Source organism: Rhododendron vialii, chromosome 13a, assembly GCF_030253575.1.
Source record: "Rhododendron vialii isolate Sample 1 chromosome 13a, ASM3025357v1".
NCBI lineage: Eukaryota > Viridiplantae > Streptophyta > Magnoliopsida > Ericales > Ericaceae > Rhododendron > Rhododendron vialii.
Window position 1 is genome coordinate 15,906,941 of NC_080569.1, and position 6,000 is coordinate 15,912,940.

The 6,000-nt window shown below is 37.1% G+C and overlaps 1 pseudogene; it reads right to left on the reverse strand.

Annotated features, from left to right (window-relative positions):
* Positions 1-564: 564 nt before the first annotated feature.
* Positions 565-5,667, reverse strand: LOC131312993 (alpha N-terminal protein methyltransferase 1-like; annotated as a pseudogene).
* Between the last annotated feature and the right edge of the window lie 333 nt (positions 5,668-6,000).

Sequence of the window (6,000 nt, forward strand, 5' to 3'; positions counted from 1 at the left end):
GCGATTCCCAGTATCGGTTCGAATCGATTTTAACCCGTATCGAACCGAATCGTACGATTCGAATCGCGAATCGTACGATTTTGACAACTATGACCACCACCACCACCACTCCCCTATCACTCCATCACTACCACCACCATTACCACACTACCACCACCACTACCACACTGTCATCGCCGCCGCCACCACAATGCCACCATTGCACAACTATCATTCCACCAACACCACTCACTGTCACCATTACACCATCACTCCACTGCCACCACCACTCACTGGCACCATTACATCACCATCACTCCACCACCACCATTACACTACTATTGCCAACACTCCAAAACCACCGCCGTCGCCGTCGCCACCACCACTCCATCACCACCAACGCACCACCACCACAACAATCACCATTCCACCATTATTATAAATACATTGTGACCATTAGTAAATTAAGAGAGAATCAGAACTAAAATTAATTTATCATTTTTTTAATTCAGTACTTAATATGTTTACCAAACAGCTTTTCAACTTAAAAAATTCAGCATTCAGTACATAATTTTTTAGAAAAATTAATACATTGCATCGAGGCCAAGAAGAAATGCAAAAAAAAACTCTTGAAAATAGGAGGATTTTTTATGCCGATCTCATTAGTTGCAAGACAGTGTAAAAGAATAGGAACAACACTGGCTGTAGGTGTATCCACAAGCCCAACATCAGTGCCAGTACTTCAGGTGAAAGAAACGGTACAGCTAGAAACAGTCCTTTGCACTCATCTGGTTTAAAACTTAACAAGTACACCATTCCAGCCTCAGGGAAATAAAACACAAAGAAATTATCAGGTTGAAAGCTGCATCAATATAATAGTCAAGGGCTTTCCAAAACCCATAAAATACAGTTTTCACTTTTTTGTGTCAACAAATGACAAAAAACGAAAATAGATACACTACTAAAGCTTACAAAGTCCAATGAGTAATATAAATTCCTAGCTACAATTGGTATGACAGGTAGGAAGGATACTCCACCTTTGCTAGCTTAAAAAATGACACAAAATCATCATCAGTGAGATGCCCGATACACCACTGAAGCCATATAACATCATATCTTCCATCATCTGGAGTGAATTCCTAAAACAGTAAAAGATTTCATTTTACGAAATAAATGAACTTAAAGCCAAAAAAAATAACGTGACTTCAGGAAATAATTGTAAAAGTCAATCTGTTCATCATCAATGAAAGTTACTCCACATGATGAACCAACGTAATCAATGACAAAATTACATAAGTATCGTACCTGACCCATAACCAGGCGACAAAAGACAAGTGGCCACTCTAGCACTGATTTATGATTTTTATTCTCTTTGAGATGAGGTCAATAACCATGGTTTGAATTCGAGCATATATTCTGGAAAATGCCATCTTAGGAGCATGTTAACAATTAGCTGCAGGAATCTACTATTGGAGGCTGCTCTATAACCAGAATTCTGAGATTCACAGGAAGTATCTAGTCTACATCTCACCCTGTAATGTTAATCCCCCGCTCCCAAATATAGTAAAACCTCGTGAAAATTGGATCTCTTAGCAGCAAAACCAAACCTAACAAGTAAGAAAATCAGTAACAGACAAACAGCCATTAGATTATTCAAACAAGTTAACATAACATAAGACTTGTATTTACAACAGTGACAATGAAACCATTAAGAGCGAAACAATGAATGAGAATTCAACGCCAAAAAAATATAGACAATATGGTGATCATTGACAATGAAAACCTACAAAATGTAGTGATGTTTCTGTTACATATATAGAGTAATCCAAGCATAGTACCTGAAGAGCGACACAATAAAATTGGCGGCTTTGTGGGAGTCTAATACGATGAGGTTGTCAGGGGACAAATTTTCACGGGCAGCTTCCAGGAAATGAGATACAGGCTCAAGAAGATCAACCTGAATCAGAAAAGCCATCTTAGACGTTAATCAACCTGGGAGGAAATGCTTTTACCAAATTCAAAATATTCAAATTTTTCTCTATTCGAAAAAAGCTAGTGTGATCTCTGTTACAATTTTATATCACGGTTCTTATCATTTTAGGTAACTCTGATAATACCTATGAGAGGATTCAATCACCTCACAGTGCTCACACTAATAGGACTTTCATAAAGCCATGCATTCAGAAGGCGACACATACGCATAAAAAAGTAACTAGATCAAAATTAACCTTGGGCAGTTGTTTTCAGAATCAGTGTTAAAGAACACTTCAAAACGACTATTTCTTTATGTAAAAATTGTTTCCAGAGATTCTTTCAAAGAACTTAAGAACATCTTCTCAATGTTTTCCCAAAGATGGATTGTTCTACAAAATAATTTTACGAAACAAGTTTCGAAAACCGTCCACCAAATAAGTTTGTAAGAAGTATTCTGCAAAACGGATTATGAAAAAGCAAACCAAGCAGCCAAAGTCGCTGCTAAAAATTCATCATGTATCCAAGATAAAGTTGGTATTGTCATTCTTCAACAAGAAGTTCGGAGTTAATAGGCTAATGAAGCTTAACTGGGACATGTTAATAGGCCAAAAAAGTTTAAAAGGGGCAAGATGTTGGCAAATAAACTAATTCAAACAGTTCCACTTTTGCTATTATATTGTGCTTGACATGGAAAGAAATGAAACATTAAATTTACTATAATATGCAATAGGACGGGAGGAAGAGAAAATTCAGGTAGGAAGTTGAAACTAAAGCAACTTCTATTAAAATTGCATATGACATATCTGTTATACATTTGTTGCTTCTTCGGCCAAGCAAGTCTCTACCACCCCCTTTCATTTTCTTGAATAAGTACCTCTCCGATTTTTCCCTTTTCAATTGAACATCTTCTTGAAAAAGACATGCTAAAAGATGGTATGAATTGTTTATTACATAACTTGCCACAACTATATAACATAACAATAATCACAATCATTACTTTACAATTAAAGATGATAAGTTGTTAACAAAAATTGTTGCATGAAAATAAAGGGCTATCTGTATCTCATTGCAGAATGGAATGATGACTACAAGTACGCTGCAAGTCAAAAGAAGAATAGGATCTGAAGTTATAGGAAAGCAGTATTTCGGAAGGATGCAAGCAAAAACTTTGATTAAAAGCAACAAGAAAAATAGAAAGAAAGGAAAACATCAATAAAAACTAGTTTCACCTCATTAAAGTATCTTGTCAAAAGGTTCTTGGTGACCCTCCCAATGCCAGCACCACAATCTACATTAGTAGGAGATATCAATGAATGTATAACCAAAATATTACAAAACTAAAGCTCAACTATGTCCTTTAAGAGAACCCTAACTCAAACTTTTTCGGATTTATGACCAGGAGAATTTAGAGACTCAAAAAAAGCAACAGATACTTGAAAACTGGTGAGTGGTGATAGAGAGGATGTAAGCGTGTTCCATTGAAATTCAGAAATGGGTTTCTCGTGAATCACAATTAATCTGCAGTGCTATTGTGTATGTTGTCTAAGCAGTTGTGTGCAATCGTTTCATAAAATTGCTGCGTAATAAGCAAACCAGTCAGGGATTTAGCTTTCACAGGAGGACATCTTGGGTGAGGAGCTTGTTTGAGCAAACAAGTTCAACATTCATCATTCACCAACAATTAACCAAGAACTAGAGAGGCAAATAAGAAGATAAAAGTGATGTAAGATGGGATTGAAATAAGGCAAAGTATGATCATACACAAAGAAAAGGGTTGTTTTGGGGGCTGTGAATAGCGGACGTGAATAGTGAAAGAGAAAATAAGGAGAAGGCTATTAAGAAGATAGATCTAGGCTTCACACCTAGTTTACCAAAGGCCTCACCCCTAAGGCCTCTTTAGCATCACACAATCTTATCTTAGAAGCTTAAAGCTTTTGTAAATTCTTATTCATTCAATCATAATTCAAGCACTTGAAATCACATCAAGAGTATAGGCTCCATAACATGTGCGAATGAAAATAACTATTCCTATTCCCAAGAGGTCTAGGTAGAATGAATGTGTATGAACGCACATAACTATTCCTAATCTCAAGATGGATGGGCGGGATGAATGTGTTATCTAATGGTTGCATGCATTGAATATGTGGTTAAACTTCCCTAAATGAAAAGTCACAGCCTTTCATGTTCTAGCAGATGAATGAACCTAATAGATGAAAGGTCACAAAGCCTTTAAAATAGTTCATGCCTAATTAATATCCCAAGAGGGCCCTATGTCATCCAACATGTGCCAACATGGCTTGGGCCTAAGAACCATCCAATCCATAAGGCCATAACTTAAGCTTAACCGCATCAAAAATATACTTCATTCCTGTCTTTCTTTTGAATAAAGGAAGTAAGGAACTGTCACAATTGCTATCTTCTCACAACAAATTTACAAGCAATTCAAATCTTATTACTGACCGAATGAAGTCATGAACACGAGCACCGATATGTAGACACAAGTACATAGAACGAAGTAGCCATTTTATTACCTAATGCAACAAGATGCTGGTTTCCTTCACCACTTGGAAATCGATCATCCAAAAGGGTATTGAAAAATGCTTTACTAGACTTAATATCTGGTTCATTGACATGCCCATATCCACGCAATACTCCATCCACTGATGCCTCCACACCCTTTTTGTCTCAAAAGAACACAACAAACCCCAATAAACACAATGATGACACATGGTTAAACATAACAGTGTTTCAAAAAGCTTTAAGTAGAACAAGGTGCGTACTTCCCAAATTAAAACTGCCCATCAAAATAAAGCTACATACATACCAAGTCGCAAGAAATTCTTGGTAGCAAATAGGGTACTGTGTGGTACCCTTTGCGCACATCCGGGTTGTCCAACAATGCAATCCAACGGTCCGGATTGAAAGTACATAACAGATATTAAGAAAAAAAAAAGAAGGAAAAAAGTGTTTCAAATCCGGACCATCGGTTGCATTGTTGGACAGTCCGGATGAGCCGGAAGGGTACCATGTCAGCCGTACCCTATTTGCACCCAAGAATTTCTCCCAATTCGCAGGCATATGCTTACATGTATAAGCCTATCTGTATAAGAATAGAATATGGGTTTATACGGGTTTAAATTTTAATGAGAGCCAGGATTTCAAGGGTGCTTAGCATAGGTTTATGAGGATTTATAGAGATTCTGGGTTTAAAGGGTGCTTAGCATAGGTTTATGAGGATTTATTGAGATTCAGGGCTTAAAGGGTGCTTACTTCCCAAACTAAAACGACCCATTAACAATATGCTCTACATACATGCCAATACGCAAGAATATACTTACATGTATATGCCAATATATATCAAGAATAGAACATGGGTTTATAAGAGTTAAATGAGATTCAGGGTTTCAAGGGTGCTTAGCCTACATGTATCATCAAGAATAGGATATGGGCTTTAAAGGTTTAATAAGGGTTAGGGGATGTTAAAGGGCTTACTTCCCAGTAACCAACGCCTTTATGGTACTATTCAGTCTTCTTGGGGTGGTCTCCGACCTCTTCCCTCCACATCTCCTCCGCGCTGTCGAATTGCCGGCCGTCGGAATCTAACCCACCAGCCTCCATATTAACTCTCACTCTAAGTGGGTTTGTCTCCCGCCGGCAACCATTGTGATTTCCTTTGGTATGTGAAAATGAAACCCAACTAGGGGTGAAGGAACTAGTAGCAGGACATTCATGTGAAAAGGCATATAATCTTCGGGGGCATAATTGAAATTCGCTCCTGATTTTGTCTCCCCCTATTTGTTAACGTCACTTTCTTTTCTATTTTTATTAGGAGAAATTTACTAAAACACCCTTTCATTTAGAAAGTGAAAAAAATCTGGCATCATAAAGGGCAATGATATTTTAATAAATTTACCTGAATAAAAACAAAAGGATCGTGACATTAACAAATAGGAGAGTGACAAAATCATTTTTAAAATCCCTCACAATCTTTTTGGGACCAAAAAGACTTTTTTTTTGTTCATGAAAATTGAGAGAAAATAATTAGGC